Raw genomic sequence first — 22,840 nt, forward strand, 5'->3', positions numbered from 1 at the left:
CAGACTGGACCGCGACACCCACTGCACCAGACTGCGCCCCCCGGAGAGTATAATCTAACTTGTTTTTCTTCTCTTTCAGGTTACATCGGGAGCTTATCTACAGCATTACAGAATGCTGTAGATAAGCCCCTGATGGCGGTGCCGGTAGCTTATAGGCTAAAAATGAGGTGATAGATTCCCTTTAATGTGATGCAGATGATATCACTTTTAGACAATGAGTGATACATGCTTTTTTACTGTAAGTTATGCAGTCACTTTGCACTTTATATCACACGCACTTTTTGGGATATGAATACACAGCATGTATTATATGAAAATGTGAAAATATTATTTGTAAAATGATGTTGCATGATTATGTTAATTGTATCTCATTACCATGCACCTATTTATATGCTTGTATTCACTTGTATCTTCACTGCTTGAAAAAGGCTTTTGAAGCTGAAACGTTGCACCACACCATGTGGGCCTAATAAAGTCCACTCTTACATTTTTTGCTAAACCTGGAGTGCTGCTTCCCATTTTTTATTCCTGTATATTTGGCACGTATGTGGATTAGTTGCTGGGATGCCTGTGCACCCACTTGATTGTATGTGCTGTTCCATTTTTTCCTAACTATCTATCTATTATATAACCCTTCATGGGATGTTGTTAAAATTCCACTGAGCTTTGATGAATTGATCCTAAATTTAATTGTGAAAGCATGTTGTCTTTGTTTAAATTGAGAAATGAATAGTATGTCTGTAGCCCAGATGTTTGGCCATAAACTTGTCAAAAACAGAAAACAGTAAAAATGATTTTTAAGAAACATTAATTACACAGGGCTTTCATTACAAAGGGAGATGTGACAATCATAGTCTATTGTTCATACAGTTTTTAATAACTTAGTGTATCTCTCTGCTATCATCTGGGACCCCTATGATTCCAATACATGTGACTCATGTCAAGCTAAGATGTGATTTTATTACAGTTTTTTTATGATTATATTTATGCACAATAGAGTAACATTATTTGATAATTCCCCCATATATTTATGTTATTATGCTAAGCCAGTAGTAGATTTTGGGTGAAGAGCACTAATTCGACCATTACAATACCCTGATTGGTGTAAACCTTTATGAGAATTGTTCCTCTGAAATTGAAGAGTTGAATGATCACTAAAATTCCATATTTAAAGCATATGTTTAAATTTATTCTTTTTTTATTTAAACTGAGTGTATGTTTTAGACCCAAAAAATTTAAAAATACGCTTTCACAATGATATTTAGGCTTGATCTTTTCAGCTTTAACCATTTACAATGAAGGTATATACTGTAAAAGCATAAGGCTATTGAAATGTTCAAATTAGTGGTTTTCTCACCAAACCAGTTACTGTTGTTCCAAAATATTATAAACATATGAGAATATTGTCAAATAGTTTTGCTCTGCTTTACATTAAAGTGGTAGGCTGGCAATTCTTTCTATAAAATGGCGGTTGATGGAGGATCAAGTAACCAGACAAGTCGATCAGCCTTCTCCAACAGAAAAGCAGCTTTTCCATGTCAGGTGTTTTACAATTTGAGGAGACTGAGTGACCGGTTTAGCTACATGTGCTCCAGCAGCCATTTTATGAACAGAAGTGCTGATCAGTTTGCGAGTAAAGCTGGACCAAAAGAATAAAATGATCTCCCCTTAATGTAATTATATTTAATCAGTAAATGCTTTTAGCTGGCATTCATAGGAGATCATGACATACGTTGATGCACTGCTAAGTATAGCACAAGCATTCAACCGATCTCAGCTTCAAGGGACTATGAAATACAGTAAAAAGTTTACATTATTTTAGAAAAAAATATTAAAAAATAAAAAACCCTATTAATAGTAAAACAATTAATAAAAAAAATACATACAGTATATTTGGTGTCACTGCATTAGTAAAAACTGATGTAGCAAAATATATAGTACATTAATCCAATTGGTAAACGTTATGACAAAAAAAATCTAAAAGGAAGAATTATTTTTTTTTTGCTGCCATAATATTCCAATAAAATGCAATAAGATGCAGATTCAAAACATTGAATCTACCCCAAAATGAAAAAAATTAAGCCATTACACAGCCCCATATCCTGAAAAATGAAAATACTACAGATTTCAGAAAATGGCGACAACAGCAAGGTTTTTTTTTTTTTTTTTACAAAGTTCTGAATTTTCTTTCACCACTTAATAAAAAAAAATCTATACAGGTCTGGAATCTATGTACTCATACTGACCTGGAGAATCTTATCGACAGCTCAGTTTTATACCATATAAATATGGTAAATGAAAAAAACTAAAAGACATTGTAGAAATGCACTGTTTTTGCAATTTTATAGCACTTAGAGATTTTTTGCTCCCATTTTCCAGTCCATTATTTGGTACAATAAATGGTGCTGTTCAAAGCACAACATGTCCTGCAAAAAACAAGCCTTTATACAGCTATGTGGATGGATAAATAAAAAAGTTATGGCTCTAGGAAGAAAGGGAATTAAAAGCAAAAACTAAAAAAAGGAAAATCGCTCAATGGCCTGAAATGAAAAAAGTTTTAATCTGGAATCCAAAGTTTTTTATATCGACATTGACAACTCAAATGCAAATGGCAATTGTCTGGCAAATGGACGGTATTTTTTACATTAGAAATTAGAAATAAATGTTATTTGAAGTAAACGTTATGAAGAAAAACCAATGTCATGGTTTCTTAATGAAATTACATCATATTATTGGACAATGCACATGTCTTTGTAAAACAGTCTTTAACAGCAAGGTTTTGGCAGAAAGTGTCTTTTAAATCATCACAAGTGTGTTTAAACACCTTCCCACATTGGCAAATATTTGTTTTAACATTTTTATTTTTTTCCTCTTTTTCCAAAGGCCATAACTTTTTTTTATTTTGCAGATATGTGATGGCTTGTTCGTTGTGGGAAACTACACTTTTGAATGACATAATTCACCTTACCACACAATATATTGGACAATAGGGAAAAAAATTCCAAGTTCCAAGTGCTGTGAAATGGCAGCATTGTTTATTTGATTTTGTCTTATGCCAGTCATTGTGTGGTAAAAATTACCTGGCATCAAGATTCTCAAGGTCAGTGCATTTTTTTTATTTGTGTAAACGTGAAAAAGGCACCATAAACTTGTTAATAAAAATTATAGGATAGCGGGAGGTGTCGCCATTTTCCAAGACCGGTAACATTTTTAGATTTTAGGTCCACAAAGCTGTGTGAGGATTTATTTTTTTTGGATGGGTGAGCAGATGTTTTAATTGATACCATTTTGGAATAGATTTTGACATTTTGATTGCTCCTTATTGTTTTTCAGCATTTCTGCAACTAGGGATGAGCGACTTTGCCTTTTTTGGGTTGAGTCGGATTTCATGAAACCCGACTTTCTCAAAAGTGGGGTTGAACGCAATCGGCCGATTATCGTGAAAAGTCGAAGGCCGACTGAAACACGAAACCCAATGCAAGTCAATGCGGAACCAAGGTCGGCAGTGAGTGGAGGACAGGAAACACACCTACAGTGCCCATTTTAATGCCAAAAACATCAATTCCTATTACTTAAGCTTGTCAACCTTAATTTACTTTATAATAATAGTTAGGCATTGAAAACTGGGGGTTGTTTGGCTAAAGTAGTGGGGGATAGGGCTGGCTCCAGATTTTCGTGGGCCCTGGGCCAAAGAGTGTCACTGGGCTCCTTTAACACATGCCACAATTCATGATCCTCTGATACGGCAGAGAAATAGCGGTATAGTACAATGAAAAATACTTCACTTCTTATATCACATGACTGATATCCACTTTAAATTCTCCAATAACTCCAAAAACGGACAGTATATTCCTCCATACAGTATTATGGCCACCACATAGTGCACTATACAGAGTAATGAGGCCCATATATTTTTCCATGCAGAATCATTGGTCCCATATAATGTTCCATACAGTATATGATGAGCTCCACATAATGCTAGAGTATATGTTGGTCCCCATGGATGAAGCTCCACTGTCTTATGGGCCCAAATAATGCTCCATACATAATGGGCCCCATTTCTAATGCTCCAGTGTATAACGGGCCCTGTAAATGCTGCTCCAGTCTCTGATGTCCACCTTTGGAATGCTCCAGTGTATGGTGGGCCTCATATATCATTCTCCAGAGTATAGTGCGCCCCAAAAATTGCTGTCCCAACATTGAAAGCAGTTAAATAAGTCTCCTCACTAGGGAATCCCTGTACTATTCTGGACTCCTCGTCGTCCCCATCTTCCATCTCACTGCACTTGGACTGTTTAGACAGAGGGCGTACAGACGTGATGTCATTGCGCTCTCTGACCAGAATGTCACTGTCAGGAAACGCGGAAGACATCACGGCGGTGGAGCAGGGAGAGATATTTCAACTTTGCAAGTGCTGTGATCCTGAGCAAGCAGGGGGGCCCACTCATTGGCGATGGCACTGGCACAGGGCCCCTCATAGTACGCCAGTGTGTCTGATGGCGGGTGTGCACCCCCACCGTCAGAGACACTTGATTGTACTATGAGGGACCCTGTTCCAGTGCCGTTGCCCAAGAGTGTGCCCACCCACCTGTCCAGGGCAACGGCACTCGCACGGGTGCGTGCACCAGGTGGTGACCCCGGCCTTGTGGGAGGAGGCAGCCCAGTTAGGGAGGTGGAAAAAATTGCATATGTTGATGTTGGACATTCAGCAGCTGCAAATGGAGTAATTGGAGAAGTCCGCGGAAGAGGAGGACAAAAGTGAGCCATTTTTCTGGCAACCTATGTGTCAACAGGGGAGGGTGGGACAAAATCCTTTGAAACCTATGCATGGTTCATTTTAATGAAGGTTAGATCATCAACATTTTGGGTAGACAGACGGGTCTTTTTTCTATCAGGATTGATCCAGCAGCACTGAAGACTCTTTCAGATAACACACTAGCAGCAGGGCAAGTGAGCTCCTGTAAGGCATATTGTGCAAATTCAGGCCAGGTGTCAAGTTTACTGGCCCAATAGTCAAAGGGGTATGACCAGTGAGGGAGAACATCGATATGGGAGGAGAAGTAGTTTGTTACCATAGTTGACAACTGCTGTCTCCTGTCACTTTCAATCAATGCAGTATTACCAGTCGTGTGAGCGGTACTTGAAAAATCAGTCCACAACATGGTCATGAAACCCCTGTGTCCAACGCCACTTCACTAACTACCTTGCCTGCCTCAAGATGTCGACTGCCCAGCCATGACTCAGTTTGTCGCTGCAAGAAGTCGGCCAGTACCTCCGCGGTGTGTCTGTTGTCGCCCAAACAAATCATCTTCAATACAGCCTGCTGACACTTACCACTAACTGTTCGATAGTGGGACACCTCGTGTGCAACACTGCCAGCTGCGGATGGAGTGCTCCTGCGAATGCACTCAGTGGATGAGCTTTCGCTTATGGAGGAGGAGGAGTTATATGCGAGTTATATGCGAGGTGTGGTTTCTCTGAGCCCATTCAGTAAATCTTAGTAAGCCCGGCATCACACTAGCGAAAAATACAGGCGAGTGAGAGGCGCAAAAACTATGCATTGCACTCGGACCAATCTTCCTCTCTGGGGCAGCTCCAATCATCCATATATTTCTCGGCCATATTTTACGAGCCGAGAAAATCGCAGCATGCTGCGATTGTCAGCGTATTACAGCCAAAATACACCAATGTAATTCTATGGGGGTGAGAAAAATACGGATTACACATGGACCAGATGTGTGACTTGCGAGAAATACGTACCGATGTCCTTTAACAAAAGCCGGTAATTCACTTGGCGATACAGTGAAATCACAGAGACATGCTTCATAAAGAATAGAAAGAATAGATATAGACACATAAAATATATACTGTATATACACATGTAATTGAGACACATATATACAGTATATATATATATATTTACATTTCATAGAAATCTACATAGCAGAATAGCCGCTAAATCAATTTTCGGCTTCTGTAAAATCAATACAAAACCCGACATGAAATGACACATGGTTTAAAAACAGAAAACCATTTCATTTCATTTAGTTTTTTATATGTCTTTGACTAATAATTAGATTAGGGTATGTGTGTAAAATTTTGGACATGTACGTGTTAAATAAAGGGGTTAAATCGTTGAAAGAAATGTGTGGGCTCCTGCGGTAATTTTGCAACAAGAGAGGGAAAGCCAGTGAGGGCAGATATTAATAGCCATGAGAGAGACCATTGTTTTTGGCCCCCCCATGGCTACAGAAATCTGCCTCCAGACACCCCAGAAAGGCACATCTATAAGATGCGCCTTTTCTGGCACTTAGCCTCTCTATTCCCATTGCCCTGTAGTGGTGGCTAATGGGTTAATAATGGAATAATGTCACCTTGCTTTTGGAAGGTGACATTAAGCCAAATTAATTATGGAGAGGTGTCAATAAGACAACTATCCATTATTAACCCTAGAATAGTAAAGGGTTAAAAAACACACACACATACATTAATTAAAAGTTATTTTAATGAAATAAAGACACCAAGTTTTTGACCAAATTTATTCCACTGCTAATCCATAATAAAACCATGGTCCTGTTTAAAAAATCTAAAGCAAAAAAGCAACAATATACATACCTCTCCGCTGGTCAGTCAGGTCCCCCAATGCAATCTAAGAAGGGGTTGACAGGTTTACAACGGGACCAGTGCTAATGTGACAAGCCCGCTGTAAAGCACTGCCAGAATGAATTAGTTCATCTCTGCACAGCATCACCAGCTGAACGGAGATGAACTAATGATCATAGGAAAGTTTCTGAACTTTTTCCCACGCTCATCAGTTCACCTCAGGTCAGCCAGGGACTCACGCCACACTTTTCAGTTTTTGAATATCCACAAAAATTTAAAATAACCAATACATTTCGTTCAACATCACAATTGTGTCCCACTTGTTGATTCTTCACCAAAAATTTACATTTGGTATCTTTATGTTTGAAGCATGATATGTGGGGGAAAAGTTCCAAGGAGCCGAATACTTTCGCAAGGCACTGTGTGTGTATATATATATATATATATATATATATATATATTCTATGTGTATATATCTATTCTTTCATTTGTGTTTTAACATGTAATTGGGCTCCATTATATATCCATTTTGTAAGCCTGCAAGAAAATCTCGGCATACTTATGCCTTACAGATGTCATACGGATGCTTACATGTGCAAAAAACGCAGCCACACCTTGACAATGGATGACATACGAATCACTGTTCAGTGAACATTTCTGCGTATTACGACCGTAAAGTACAGTCCGTTTTTTATACATTGTGTCTGACTCCAGCCTAAAGCTCTCAACTTGTACCTTACATGCAAGGCAGATGTTGCTAATGGGTTAAAAGAAGTCTACTTTTTTGTTGATCAAAATCTCACTGTGGTGCGATGTTTGGACAGTTACTGAAGTTTGCACTGTGGTATCAATTATGAGATTTTCCTTTGCATGTCATAAATCAATTAACAAGTGGTAAGCACTTCTGCATCCTGTTGTTACATATCTTTGTCCTGCTGCAGATGTGCTACATGAGGACACTATAAACAGTGAAGCGTAATATATCTGTATATATTTTTTTAATTATTAAATTACCTCGAATCATTTTTTTTTTTTTCAGGAAAAATCAAACATTTACGTTTTTTAAATAATGTGCAAACCCTGAATCAAGCTGTTGTCACATGTACTGGTATGAATGATGTGTACTACTGTACTTCTGTGTACAAAAACAGGTATAAAAAGGTTATATGAAAATTTGATTCATTAAATCCATGTCAGTCTTCAGAAATATTTTACTGGCTTGATCCCTGGAGGAGTTCTGCACTGTGTTTGTAGTATTGTGTCAAGCAATGTTGTAAAGATCCTCTTTTTTAATTATCTATCTGCTTCCATTCATTGACCTTTAGTGCTTGTGCAGTAGAGTTTAATTTACAAGAACCCATGGTGTCTTAATAAATCAGTGCTGAAATACATTCATACTTAGTGACAATTGAATGAGTAGATTTGTATCTAATTTATCCAGCTGACAAGGATTCCCAAAAGAAAAGCTTTAATAAAGGATGCCATGCACCAACAGTCAGTCAAAGCCACATCTAGTCTACTAATTAAATAGTAAGCTAGCCCAAGTGCCCCAACCTGCTGGTCACTGCTCCAATACCAGGTTTCTGCCACTGCATTTCAAGTCCTCTGCTTGACACAAGGCGACTGACTATTCCTCTGGCACTGCATGACTGGAGCAGTAAAGGTGTACAACTGCTTATTTCAATAATCAAGCCAGCTGCCTCTTCTATAAATGTATCAGAGAAAGGAGTGAGTTTAATGGAAACCTGTCCTCAGGATTGAGCAAAGTAAACTATAGACAATGTCAGGTCGGTGCCATTATGGTGATTAAAATGATAATTTGGTTGATGAAATCCATCTTGTGGTGGTTCGTTAATCTCTATTTTATTATCTTAGATGCCTCTCGATTACTAACCCATGGATTTGATGTCACCTGACAATACAAAGGTGACATCACCTCCACAAAAATTAACCCTACTTGTCACTGCCATGGGGCAAGTTTGAAGAGTTGGGCAAAGTTCCAGAATTGGTGCATCTAATAGATGCACCTTTTGTGCTGTGGCTGTGGTTGCTATTTTTACGCTGGGGGTAATATCCATTTCCCCTTACCAGCCTGAGAATACCAGCCCAGCTGTCTACTATAGCTTGACTGGTTGTCAAAAATGGGGGGACACCATGACATTTTTTAAAATGATTTCATTTTGAAAAACCAGCGTGGGACTGATCTATCCTTGATAACCAGCCATGATAAATCTGACTGTTGAAGATTGCAGCCCACAGCTGTCAGTTTTTGCATGCTGGTTATCAAAAATAAAGAAGAAGCCATGCCATTTTGTTTATTTATTTATAGCACAGGTGCCTGCTGATGAATGCTCCCATCTTCTGGTGCCTGCTCTCACTTTTAATAGCAACAGTAGGTGTAGGCTGATGAAAGTAGTAGCCCCATGAGCCGACGCCTGTGACCAGATGTAAACTTCTTTCCTTTGGTCACAGCTGCTTGCTCATGCTGTCATCTGACAGAGTGTGAGCCGCAGGGCTCTGACCGGCGGTAATGATCTTACCGCCAGAGTCAGTGTTTTCTGAGCCGTTCTGGTACTCAAGCCAAATTTTATTTTAGCTGTTCGACCGAACCAGAAGGACCCAAACATCCATGGGTTCGCCCATCACTATATACAGGCACTATCCAACCAATCAGCTGGAGAGATATATCCATATGTCCACAAATGCCAGCACAATTTTCAGGATAAAATAGGGCACCTATTATTTCTTCATCAACACAAAAACAGACAAAATCAGCAGGAAAAAAAACAAAAGACCATCAATAAGAACTGCTAGATCAGAACTGCATCAGTTTTTGTTTTAGTTTTTAATCCAAGTTGATTAGCTTGCTTTTATTGTATTGGTGAAGATAGTGGTGAACTGATTTCATCCTTAACATTGTGCTGGCCTTTGTGGATGCATGATAATAATAATAAATTTTATTTTTTTTATAGCGCCGACATATTCCGCAGTACTTTACATTTCAGAGGGGATTTGTACAGACAATAGACATTACAGCATAACAATAATCACATACAGTAGATTATAACAAATAACAAGAGGAGTGAGGGCCCTGCTGCAAGCTTACAGTCTATGAGGAAAGAGGTAGACACGAAAGGTGGGTGGTAACAGTTGCCCTGATTGTATGGACCAGCCATAATGTTAAGTGTGTAACAGTACAGACACAGAGGGCTAATGGATGCATAAAGCATGTGGGAACATGATGCTGGGAACCTGGTTATGGTAAAACTTTTGGCTCTGCTTTGGCTTTGGATAGGTTAGGTTAATGTGTTGAGGCGATAGGCCAGTCTGAATAAATGAGTTTTCAGGACACGCTTAAAATTGTGGGGATTGGGGACTAATCGTATTGACCTGGGAAGTGCATTCCAAAGAATTGGCGTGGCACGTGTAAAGTCTTGTAGACGGGAGTGGGAGGTTCTGACTATTGAGGATACCAACCTCAGGTCATCAGCAGAATGGAGGGCGCGGGTAGGGTGGTATACTGAAACAAGGGAAGAGATGTAGGGTGGTGCTGAGCCATGGAGGGCTTTGTGGGTGAGGGTAATAAGTTTATACTGAATTCTGGAGTGGATGGGTAGCCAGTGTAATGACTGGCACAAGGTAGAGGCATCGGTGTAACGATTGGTGAGGAATATGATCCTGGCAGCAGCATTCAAGACAGATTGGAGAGGGGAGAGTTTGGTAAGAGGGAGACCGATTAGAAGAGAGTTACAATAGTCGAGACGAGAATGAATAAGAGAAACAGTAAGAGTTTTTGCAGAGTCAAAAGTAAGAAAAGGTCGAATTCTAGAAATGTTTTTGAGGTGCAGATGACAAGAGCGAGCCAGTGATCGAATGTGGGGGGCAAAGGAAAGCTCGGAATCAAGTATGACCCCAAGACAGCGGGCATGTTGCTGGGGAGTAATAGTGGAACCACACACAGAAATAGCAATGTCGGGTATAGGTACATTAGTAGCTGGAGGAAACACCAGGAGTTCAGTTTTTGACAGGTTCAGTTTCAGATATAGTGAGGACATGATATTAGACACAGCGTTTAGACAATCGCCAGTGTTTTCTAGAAAGGCTGGCGTGATGTCAGGAGAAGAAGCGTATAATTGGGTGTCATCAGCATAGAGATGGTACTGGAAACCAAATCTACTGATTGTTTGACCAATAGGGGCAGTGTACAAGGAGAAGAGGAGGGGGCCTAGAACCGATCCTTGAGGAACCCCAACAGTAAGGGGAAGGTGAGAGGAGGAGGAACCGGCAAAAGAAACAGTAAAGGAGCGGTCGGAGAGATAGGAGGAGAACCAGGAGAGAACTGTGTCCTTGAGGCCAATGGAATGGAGCATAGTGAGGAGGAGCTGATGATCCACAGTGTCGAATGCTGCAGAGAGATCCAAGAGAATTAGCATGGAGTAATGACCATTTGATTTAGCTGTTAGCAGATCATTAGAGACTTTAGTGAGGGCAGTTTCAGTGGAGTGTAAAGAGCGGAAACCGGATTGGAGAGGGTTGAGAACAGAGTTTTCTGAGAGATAGCGGATAAGACGGGAGTGGACCAGGCGTTCCAGGAGTTTAGAGATGAAGGGAAGATTAGAGACAGGTCTATAGTTAGCGGCACAGTTTTGGTCGAGGGATGGTTTTTTAAGTAGTGGATGTATGATGGCATGCTTAAATGAGGAGGGAAAAATACCAGAAGAGAGAGAGAGGTTAAATATTTTAGTTAGGTGAGGGGTGACAGCAGGGGAAAGGGACTGGAGGAGATGTGACGGAAATGGGTCACTGGCGCAAGTAGTTGGGCGAGAAGATGCAAGGAGCCTGCTTACTTCTACTTCTGTGACTGGTTCAAAATCAGAGAGTGAGTTAGATGCAGTGGGGGAGGGAGGACAGTGCATGGTATGAGGGGATTTGGAGATAATTTCCTGTCGGATCTGGTCAATTTTTTCTTTGAAGTAATTGGCCAGATTGTCAGCTCGGAGCTCCGTGGTTGGGGCCTGTACTCTTGGATTGAGTAGAGAATGAAAAGTGTCAAAGAGACGTTTTCGGTTATTGGACAGTGAGGTGATGAGGGTGTTGAAATAGGTTTGTTTGGAGAGGTGAAGGGCAGTGTTGTATGTTCTAAGCATAAACTTAAAATGGATGAAATCTTCGTGTAGATTGGATTTTCTCCACAGAAGTTCGGCGCACCTGGAGCACCGCTGCAGGAAACGTGTTTGCACCGTGTGCCAGGGTTGTCGCCATCTGTGTTGTGGTGTTCTATCTATAGGGGGTGCAAATTCATCCAGGGCACTTTGAAGTGTTTCATTGTAATGCTTCAATGCAGAATCAGGACATGAGAGGGAGGAGATAGGGGCCAATGAAGACTGCAAGTTCTTCAGAAGTTTCTGGGTGTTAATGGCCTGTATGTTTCTATAAGTCTGGACAGTGGGGGTGACCTGAGCAGCCTGGCAGTTCTTTATAGAGAATGAAAGAAGATTGTGGTCAGAGAGCGGGAGAGGGGAGTTTGCAAAATCATCCACTGCACAAAGCCGAGAGAAGACCAAGTCGAGGGAGTTTCCGTCTTCATGCGTTGGAGAATTAGTAAGCTGCGAAAGGCCAAATGAGGAGGTTAGAGATAAAAGGTGAGTAGCAGATGGTGAGAGGGGAAGAGCAATGGGGATGTTGAAATCTCCCATGATGAGGGTAGGGATGTCACAGGAGAGAAAATGTGGAAGCCAAGTGGCAAAATGATCCAGGAACTGATGGGAGGGGCCGGGAGGATGATACACCACCGCCACTTGCATGGAGAAGGGGGTGTAGAGTCTGACAGCATGGACCTCAAAAGAAGGGAAGACAAGTGAGGGTACTTGAGGGATAACTTGAAAGGTACATTTTGGTGATAGGAGCAGACCAACGCCTCCACCAGCTCTATTGTCTGATCTTGGGGTATGAGAGAAGTGTAGCCCCCCCCGTATGAAAGAGCAGCAGCAGCGGTAGTATCTGACTGCTGGATCCAGGTTTCAGTAAGAGCCAGGAGGTTAAGAGAATTAGAAAGGAAGAAGTCATGAATGAAGGAGAGTTTGTTACACACTGAGCGAGAATTCCATAGTGCACAATTAAGAGAGACAGATGGCACGCAGGGAATATTAATAAGATTAGAGGGGTTTCTGAGTGTAGCAGTGGGGGGTTTGACTTTCTATAACATGGGGGACCAGGGTTGGGAGCAATGTCTCCTGCGACTAGGAGAAGGAGGATAGAAAGAGTGAGCAGATGGTTAAGTGATTTGTGAGAGCGTCTCTGGTGTTGAATGGTGGGACTGCCTGGATCTGTGCAATTTAACAATGTGAAAAGAGCGTGAGTGCTATACATAGGAGAGGAAAGAAGCGAGGGGCCAATATGGATGGAGTGTGGAGAGTTAATGCCAGGGCGGTGGATGTGTGTGAATGCAGCGGCCAGGATATAAATTACACAAATGCATATGGTATATATTTGTTGTACTCCAAATGTACAGGGAGTAGTTGTATATAAATGTCTTACCTGTCTCCTGCCCTGTCTAACTGCCATGTTATAACTGCCAGAAGTACTTTGATACATGTACTTAGATTACATGTGCATAAATGCCCCCTGTATAAATGCTTCCCCTAGCTAGGTCTGAATATATAGGAGGTTAAGGCTAAGTTTTTTTTTTTTTTTGGCTCTCTCTTCTCGTTAATCAATCACACTAAATTGAGACACCAGGACCCAATAAAATGTTGTGGTCAAATAAACACATGTCCAGCACTACATGGATCATAAAGCACTTTGAAAAGTTTCTTGACCTCACAACATAAGGGGACAAGCAGAGTAAGTTGAAAAAAACTATATACCAGATATAAGTTTGCAGAGTTGAAAACACATAGATAGCATTCAGGATTAACTGCTTGCTGACATTGAATGGAGACACAGGAGTGGATTCAGAGCAGAGATTGGAAAAGCTGGTTACCAGATATAAGTTTGCAGAGTTGAAAACACATAGATAGCATTCAGGATTAACTGCTTGCTGACATTGAATGGAGACACAGGAGTGGATTCAGAGCAGAGATTGGAAAAGCTGGTTACCAGATATAAGTTTGCAGAGTTGAAAACACATAGATAGCATTCAGGATTAACTGCTTGCTGACATTGAATGGAGACACAGGAGTGGATTCAGAGCAGAGATTGGAAAAGCTGGTTACCAGATATAAGTTTGCAGAGTTGAAAACACATAGATAGCATTCAGGATTAACTGCTTGCTGACATTAAATGGAGACACAGGAGTGGATTCAGAGCAGAGATTGGAAAAGCTGGTTACCAGATATAAGTTTGCAGAGTTGAAAACACATAGATAGCATTCAGGATTAACTGCTTGCTGACATTGAATGGAGACACAGGAGTGGATTCAGAGCAGAGATTGGAAAAGCTGGTTACCAGATATAAGTTTGCAGAGTTGAAAACACATAGATAGCATTCAGGATTAACTGCTTGCTGACATTGAATGGAGACACAGGAGTGGATTCAGAGCAGAGATTGGAAAAGCTGGTTACCAGATATAAGTTTGCAGAGTTGAAAACACATAGATAGCATTCAGGATATATATTACATGATAGATTACTAATGAAGAGAATTGTCCATGCTCTAAGTACATTGAGCTGACAGACTAAATAAATAAATTTACAGTCTTCATTCAGGATATATACAAATTTTAAATGGGTTTTCAAACCTATATTATCTGTTGCAATGCCACAGGATACTAAGTAGCAACATTGTAATTTACTTACATTATAGAAATAATATTGTCATGATCTATTATTGGACCTGTGGAAGATCTGGCTTCTCAGATTAAAACTTTTTCCTTTCAGGCCATTGGGAGTTAAAGTCAGTCTTTTCCCCGCTGGCCTGTTGGTGTAATTGCATTGCTGCTGGGTTTGCTGATGTGGGTGCAGACCACTCCCACCATCCTTTAAGAGGTCACCTGATGCATCAGCTGACTGTCGGTGTTCATTCTACAGTGACCAAGTTGCAGGAAGGAGCTCTCTGGGTGCAATGGTGCTTTGCTGAGTTCGCTTATCTGGTGTCTTACTCTGCTGTGCAGTGCTTTACAGCAGAATGCTAAGTGTTATATTTTTGTTACCTCGACCCCTCGGTGTCAGTCCCTTCCATGTGTTTCTTACCTAAAGTGGTGCAGGTAGTGCCCGTCACCTGCCAGTGCACTAGCTAGGGCAGTTTTAGGAATGAGGTATCCTGACGTCGGCAGGGTGAAGGACCTGCATAAGGTGTTAGGTTATAACAGGGACAGGCTCAGGTTGGAGCTCAGGAGTTGATGTCCCTGATTCCCTAATGTCATGGCCTCCCTCTCCCCTATTCCATCGGCATTGTATTGTTGTGCTGCTAGGTGACCGACCAGCACTAGTTCACCATGGTGGTCATGTTACATTTCCAACAGGCACCCAAACCTTACCCTGTCAATGGACTTCCATCAATGATGTCCTCTTTTTGGGTGGTGAATTGAGCTTATTAAAAAAAAAAAACAGGTATGTACCCAACACTCTGTAGCTGTATCCATGCAGGGGCTCCAATTGTCATGTTGTACAATACAAGTAGAATAGAGCAGGAGTTGTTTAGTTAATACTGTAAAGCATATTTTATCAATGGATCACTGCTTTCAGCCATGTTACTATAACACTGTTGCTGCAATACAGAGCCACAGGACATTATATATAGTCACATCAACTCGGCAGCGGTCTACCATGAAATTTTAGAGCACTTCAAGCTTCCCTCTGCCGGTAAGCTTATTGGATTGAATTCTCCAGCAGGACTTGGCACCTATCCACACTGCCAAAAGTAGCAATACCTAGTTTAAAAACAACAGTATCACTGTGCTTGATAGGCCAGCAAACTCACCTGACCTTAACCCCATAGACAATCCATGGGGTATTGTTAAGAGGAAAATAATAGGCACCAGACTCAACAATGCGGAAAAACTGAAGGCTGCTATCAAAGTAACCTGGGTTTCCATAACACCTCAGCAGCACCACTGGATAATAGCCTCCATGCCACGCTGCATTGATGCAGTAATTTATGCAAGATGAGCCCGACCAACCATTGAGTGTATTTACTGAATATACATTTCAGTAGGACAACATTTCGGATTTTAAAATAATATTTTTCAAGCTGGTGTTATAAAGTAATCTAAGTTACTGAGAGAATGACTTTTGGGTTTTCATTGGCTGTAAGCCATAATCATCAACATTAACAGAAATAAACACTTGGAATAGATCACGCTGTAATGACTCTATATAATATATGAGTTTCACTTTCTGTATAGAGGAACTGAAATAAATTAACTTTTTGAAGATATTCTAATTTTGTGAGATCCAAGCTGGGAGTGTGAAGACATATAGTAGCAATCATGTGCAATCAGGAGGAAATATATTTTAGTCTTGTAATATGCGGTCCAGTTTCTGGATTCTCAACTATCAATATTTGTTTTGCACAGTGGTACTTCCGACCACCCACTATGCGTAGAACAGCAAAGCAGCTTAATTCAATTGATGCTACATTCATATTCCATTTAAAAAAATAAGGTGAAATACAATCGGTTGCTATAAGCATAAACATTTTGATAAGTGTACATGGATGGGAACAATAAATGACCAGTGAACAGAAAAAAGTAATAGAAGCATGTTGAGGTTAAAGGCTCTTGTACATTGTTTAGATGTATGCATGAAGACTGTTTAGTGGCACATGGAGTTCCTATGCCTCTGAAATACCTTAGCTGTCATATAGTATCTCTGTATGGCACCATATTATAAAATTATTCTGTAATAAATTCTCTGTAATATACATGTCCTTGTAATATTCTGAATGCTGTATAAAATTAGAGGTATATGGAGAGATTATAGGACCCCATAGACATCTCTGGGTGTTTGCATAATGTTACATAATCATTTTAATCTTTTTAATTCTGAGTTGGTATACAGGCATAATGCAAACATGGCCGCTACCTGGTACTGGAGATGAGCATCTATTCAAAAGATCCTAATTGAATAAAAGCATGATGAAGCCATGGTGTAGATCTGGCCACTGGCAAAATTGGTAGAAGCTGATCAGTGGAGGTGCCAGGTGTAGGACCCACACTGATCTGATATTGATTATGATGACCTATCAAGATCAAAATTGTAGCAGTAGAAAATCCTTTTAAGTTTAGCTATATCATGCTAATAGATTTCCAAGCATATAATGAATACCGATGGGATTTATAGAAACGTTCAGTTTTGCAGTTATTATTTTATAATGAAACATAAATTGCCAGGCATTAGATTTCTAACATTAAAACATTGCAATGATTTAAGAATTTTAGCCTTTGCCCATTTTCTTAACTGATCTTGGCCATTATGCATAGACTATGTAAATCAAAATTCGGTCTTGTGGGAGTATGAATAATCTTTGGCAGTTGACATTTAGACTAGTTCACATAGCTGTTCCTTGCTCAAATTGGTTCAAATTAAAGTATGGCTGTTAACTCTTAACAAATGTTATGCACAGTCATATTCACTGATGGATGGATAGATAGATAGATAGATAGATAGATATGGGATAGATAGATAGATAGATAGATATGGGATAGATAGATAGATAGATATGAAATAGATAGATATGTGATAGATAGATAGATAGATAGATAGATAGATAGATAGATAGATAGATAAATAGATAGTCTAGGTTATATTATTGTGCTACACTGAGCCTGTAATGTGGCGAGCTATCTAATTCAGCTAATGTATTTAAATTAATTCTAAAACTGTATAGTGCTGCTCTCTAAAAGAACCTGCTCTATGCTTTCCATTCTGCTGTGCAGTGACATTCTGCAAAAATCCCCACTGATGGCCATAAAACATTTTGCCTGAAGCCATGCATACACTATACAAATTTTCCAAGGAGTTTGTATGCAGTTCTCTTTTTTTTTAGTTTCATAATCATTATAGTTTTAAAATTGTTTTCCAGTCTGCATTACTATCTTTAGCCTTGCTCCAATATACGCCTCTATTTGATTTTTCTCTTTCCTTCTGTTATTTTGCATGCCATTTTTCAATCTGTAAGTATTCTGACATTTGCATTTTTATATTTATTCCTCCATTTCATCTAACCTATGTTTAATAGTAAAGGTCTAGTCAAACCAATTTTTATACATAAAATGCAGCAACAATCATTCAGTAGTGTTATTTGTTACTTCTCAACACAGTGGCATCCATATATTTCAAACCTTTTTTATGGGCAGCAATTTCATGTGATCTCCATTCTGACTACGAGTCCTGCATTTACTCCCCTGTATCAGGTCAGTCTCTGACTTCTTGTGAATTATATGATTACAAAATCATCTATTAAATCTATTCTGGAATTCCTTCATCACCAAGCTCCATCCTTCACGTTTTCTTTGCAACAGAAGATATGTTTGCTGTGTTACATAAGATTTGTCATGGTTAGGACATGGTTAATGTCCTGTTCTCAGAGGGTTAACTTTTGCCAGCCTCTCTTTGGATCTGGGAGGGGTATTTATACTCACTCCAAACTAGCATTCTCTGTCAGTTATACTGCTGTTCTGGTGTGTCTGACCCCTGGTGTGCGTGTACTCTGCGTTGTTTGTTTGCTTCCCGTGTATGACCTGGCTTGTTCCTTCACTCTGTACTACGTCTCTCATTTTGGTACCATTTTCTTTTCTGGTTCTGACCTCCTCGCTTGGCTATCGTTACTCCGTTACAGTTTACCCCTATTGTACCATCTAATTCCTGTTCTGCTTTTCTGATCTATTGCTACGTCCTGACTATTGCTACTGTATTGCTATCTCGTGCTTTGACCTCGGCTTGATCTGGTTTCTGTCTCTGTCTATGCCCCTTGGTAACATTGTCCTGTAGTTACCTTTCTAGGAGTTTGCAGCTCCTAGCTCCGTGGAGCTTAGGCCATGCCCCCAGCAGTCACATGCTTCAGGTCCTGGAGCATACATTGTCACCACTGCTGCCCGCTCCGCAGGTATCTTTGTGCACAGTCTTTTTACTCAGGACATGCGCACTGGCTCTGTGAGTAAGTGCAGTGCGGTGTTCCTGACATTATAACTGACCATTTCAGGGTTTTTTTCCTCTGAAGAGAAAAAAAAAAAGTGTGTGTTATCCACATGGATCTGATACAAGCCTTGGCTGATCAGCTCAAGCACCTGACCCAAATGTTCCATAAACTCAATGTGGAACAGCGCACGATGGCCCATACCCAGCAACAGTTGGTGGTTACTGTGCAGGGGGCTGTCGATGCAGGGGCTTCTAGTTCTGGGGGTAGGGATGTGTCATTAGCATCCCCCGAATCTCCGGTCAAATTGCCCGACCCTTTCTAAGGGGATAAAAAGGAGTTCAGGTCTTTCAGAGAAGGATGCAAGCTTTTTTTTTCTCTAAGGCCCCGCTCCTCCGGGGGTGAGTTCTAGAGGGTGGGGGTCATTATTTCCCTACTTTGGGGGGCTCCGCAAGCATGGGCTTTCTCTCTGTCTTCCTCTGCTCCTGAACGTATGTCAGTGAACTTGTTCTTTGAGGCTCTATGCAATCAACTTACGGGGGCCAAATGGTTTTCTAAGCTCGATCTACGAGGGGCTTATAACCTTATAAGGATCTGGGAGGGGGGTGAATGGAAAACAGCGTTCCTGACAACTGAGGGGCTGTTTGAAAACCTGGTTATGCCCTTTGGCCTCACTAACGCTCCTGCGGTTTTTCTGAACTTTATTAATGTTGTTTTTTCTGGCTTGATTGGACATTACGTAATCATTTACCTGGATGACATCTTGATTTTCTCTGAGGACAGTCAGTCACACTTGAAAATCATCAAGGTCGACTGCCACATTTTGCTCTGGGTTATATCAATTTACAAATTAATGTTATATGGGGACATTTGGGTCTCAAGTTGTTAAGGCGATCGTATTTGGGGTTATTTCTTGGTGTGGTCTTCAGAACTGTCACTAAAATGAAGGAATCTCATAAGGGCTTCATAACTAGAGATGAGCGAATTTGTTCATTTTTTGTCCCTGAATCTGATTTTGACATATTTGCTCCATATTCGAGCACTGTTCATGCCGAATGTATGTTTAATGATCAGTTCTGAAGATATTTGGTAATTTCTACTCCCATTGACTCTAACGACATTCGGCTGTGTTTGTAGAATATTGCAAAAACAGTATTCGATTCCGATCATATTCGCAACCGAATCAGAACAAATTTGCTCATCTCTATTCATAACAGTGCTCGGGACATGACAACTGAAAATACAGGGTTGCTGTGGACAGATTATATTGCCCAGTAGGAACAGCGTGTTGTGTTTTTTTTTTTTTTTACTAATCCCATGTTCAGAGTAAGGCCGGGATCACACACAGCGAGATACAGCCGAGTCTCACAGGTTAAAACGAAGCTCTGGCGCCGGCACTCTGGAGCGGAGCGTGCAGCCGCACAGCAATACATGGAGCTGCACGCTCCGCTCCGGAGTGCCTGTGCCAGAGCTTGGTTTTAACCTGCGAGACTCGGCCGTATTTCGCTGTAGTGTGACTCCGGCCTTAGGCCTCAAACTTTTTCTTTTTCAGGGATATTTCTGGGGATCCAGCAATGGGAATGAAAGGTATTGTGTTTTTGGGAAATGTACAGTGCAGGAAATAAGTATTTGATCTCTTGCTGATTTTGTAAGTTTGCCCACTGACAAAGACATGAACAGTGTGTGATTTTAAGGGTAGGTTAATTTTAACATTAAGAGGTAGAATATCAAAAATAATAATAAATTATAGACTGTTCATGTCTTTGAATGTTGGCAAACTTACAAAATCAGCAAGGGATCAAATACTTATTTCCCCACGCATTGTTGGGCATATATAATGATTTGATGGGTAGTTAATTGTAAGACTTCTGGCCTAACAAAAATTTGGAAAATTTCAAAGGAGGTAAAATTGGTGGCATCTAATTTTAACCTAGGGGCTGCAAAAAAGGAGGAATGTGAGGAGAAAATTGACTGTTCTGATACTACAGCGATGGGGGAACTGCAGCACTTGGTCGTGCTTCTGAAGCTTCAGCAGTGACAACCGACTCCGCTACCATCAGGCTGTGGGATCCCATGGAGGAAGATTCGTTGTCACTTGCTCAAAACTGCTCTACTTCAGAGGCAAATTCTGTTACCCTGCTGAAGCAAAGCGGGGTGTACACCTTCTCCATGATGAATGTTCTGCCAGCCTTAGTATTTTCTATATACCTGCCTAACAACACTTCCTAAACCTAATCTAACACTACTACACCTAAACCTTATCTAGCAATAGTATATTTTTTATATATATATTTTTTACTTTTGAAAAATCTAAACCTAGCCCTAACACGTCTAACCCTATCCTTAATAAGCTTAACCCTTACAAGCCAAACCCTAATAGGCCTAACCCTAAACCTAACTGCTGAAAATTAAAAATTAAAAACTATATTTAAAGTGAAACTGTCACCACATTTTTGGCCTATCAACTAAAAAATATCATCTAATAGAGTGTGAGCTATACATTCCCCAACTACTTGTGAAACCCCCTGACTCCCCATGAATCCACCATAAAAACTTTTATATTGCCCCCGTACGGTATGGTAATATCCTCAGTCTGGTCTGATGGGCGTTGGTTCTGGTCCCTCTCTCCACCCCAAATTGGCATGCTGTATGCATTCCATTCTGTGAATAGTGTCCACGTGCAGGTCCCGCGCGTGCCCATTCAACTTGACTCCCGTGCGTGCACAGTATGCTTTGCCCAAAAGCATTAATGCGCATGCTCCGGATTTACTATGTCCCGGAAGTATTTCACTGTGACCCGGGACATAGTTCAATGGAAGGTTGAGGGATAACGGATCTGGTACCTAAGGTACCATGAAGGGCTCGGAGACCCCATTTCTCTCTTCTCTGATATGTTAGATCTTATCACAGGAAAGAGAAATTAATTTTAAATTGGACTTTCTTATTTTATGTGATTGTCGTTATTCAGTGAATAATGGTGATCGCATGACAGGGGACGATAAAAAATAGCCCTGATCGTGTTCTCCAGGGTCTCAGTTACCTTGGAGGTTTTCCAACGCTGGGGCAGTCTATACCATTATTTCTCAGCACCGTTAAAAGGCATATTGGTGGTTGTTAAGGGGATAATCATAGTGATGTACTATAATTTTAACTTTTAACTATCTACAGCAAATGAGAAGTTTCCATTCATCACTGGCGGTTTGTCTTTTCTGTTGGATTGGAGCCTTCACTTCGGCAAATCAGTGTGGTGATCCCTAATTATGGAAGCAGTTATGCCATCATTTAGTGAGCTGACTCTTCTCTTGCCTATCCATAACATTGTTTAATTTATGAAAACCCCTTTAAAATACAATTTTTATTGTTGGTACATGCTGTACAATGTGATCTGCGTGATAATGGAAAAATCACATCTCCCTTTGCTTATTACTTCTTGCATTCTAAGAATGGTTAGTATAAAAATAAGCATTAGTACATTCTAACAGCCTGTGTGTAGCTAGGATTTTTCAGGAAAAAAAGGTGTTTTTAAGCGAGACAAAGATTAACCTTCTGGCTATCCATCCTATTAAAAAATTGATTTTTTTTTTAAAGCTGAGTAAAATTTTGTGCACACAACCATAGATTAATAAAGGCAAAACTATGTTTTGTCTGCATTCATTTGGGCCGATATAAGTATTATCAGTGCCTACTAAGCCACTTTCAGATGACTGTAATATGGACACATTTCAGCTTTCATATTATGACCATATTCCGAACTCTTGCAGATTTGATAAACCAAATCAACATAGGATTCTAATATTTGTTCAGTAGTACTGAGATATATAGGGCCATATCATTTATTAGGCAAACACTTTGATTAACATAATACTATTTTTTTATTGCATTTTCCTGACTTATTATTTTCTCACAATTGTAAGTTGAAATGTTGATCTGTAATACTGAACTTATACAAATGTGTGTGTGTGTGTATATATACTTGTAATATGGATCTTTTTTCTTCTATTTTGATTTTTATAGCACATGCAATGACAGATGTTGCATATTATGCTGCACCGACTTTGTGTTCAATTCTGTAGTGACTAAAATTTTGATAATAGTTCTAGACAGATAATATGGTGACATGCATGAGGTCTTATACTGCAGTCTGTAATATAAAATAATAGGA

At 40.1% G+C, this 22,840-nt stretch overlaps 1 protein-coding gene across 4 annotated transcripts in view; it reads left to right on the top strand.

Moving 5' to 3' along the window:
- Positions 1 to 22,840, top strand: part of LOC141086132 (bifunctional heparan sulfate N-deacetylase/N-sulfotransferase 4-like) — a 975,622-nt gene that overhangs the window by 88,908 nt on the left and 863,874 nt on the right. Inside the window, exon 1 of one of the 4 annotated variants that reach the window (XM_073571872.1) lies at positions 3,004 to 3,100. The exons of the other annotated variants lie outside the window; for them this stretch is intronic. The gene's annotated coding sequence lies outside the window, so the exon portion shown is untranslated. Of the gene's footprint in view, positions 1 to 3,003; positions 3,101 to 22,840 lie in introns of those variants that run through there. 4 annotated transcript variants of the gene reach the window in all.

The sequence above is a fragment of the Dendrobates tinctorius genome, unplaced genomic scaffold (genome assembly GCF_039654945.1).
Source record: "Dendrobates tinctorius isolate UK_male_01 unplaced genomic scaffold, ASM3965494v1 ptg000030l, whole genome shotgun sequence".
Lineage (NCBI taxonomy): Eukaryota > Metazoa > Chordata > Amphibia > Anura > Dendrobatidae > Dendrobates > Dendrobates tinctorius.